At 33.0% G+C, this 515-nt stretch overlaps 1 protein-coding gene across 1 annotated transcript in view; it reads right to left on the minus strand.

The window, feature by feature from the left end:
• The window catches only part of LOC119593714 (kanadaptin-like), a gene marked incomplete in the record, with an annotated part of 16,358 nt that overhangs the window by 5,305 nt on the left and 10,538 nt on the right, over positions 1-515 (minus strand).

Raw genomic sequence — 515 nt, forward strand, 5'->3', positions numbered from 1 at the left:
CCCTCCACAGAGAGTTATAAAAAAATATCCCACTTTCACTGCTTTTAATTACTTCTAAAGTGTATCATTATAATACTCTGGCACCTCTTCTAATTCTGTGCCATGCAACAAGAGAAAGTTCAGGATGCTTGACAGAAACTTACAGCTTCTCATTACATTGAAGCCTTTAGTCTGTGAAGACCAAATAAACAAGTGTCAATATATTTTGCCTCCACACTATTCAAAAAGTGTTGTCATATGACCAAAGTATTAGCTTCCTGTTGAACTTTCTTTATCCTTATCATCATCTGGACTAATGGCTGGATAATTTCATCTTACTTCTTATTTGTCTTTCAAAAATAGAAGATTAATTTTAAAAAGAAACAGAAACAGAGAAAAGGTTTTATTTTAAGTTTTCCAAATATTCTCCCCTTACCTCCAATGGAAAAAAATGAGCAACAGCACAGTACAAGCAAAATGTCATGGAAAAATTGCCAAAAAAGTCTTCCTTTTACCAATATGACAAAAAACAGACG

This window comes from Penaeus monodon, chromosome 32 (genome assembly GCF_015228065.2).
Source record: "Penaeus monodon isolate SGIC_2016 chromosome 32, NSTDA_Pmon_1, whole genome shotgun sequence".
NCBI classification, from domain to species: domain Eukaryota; kingdom Metazoa; phylum Arthropoda; class Malacostraca; order Decapoda; family Penaeidae; genus Penaeus; species Penaeus monodon.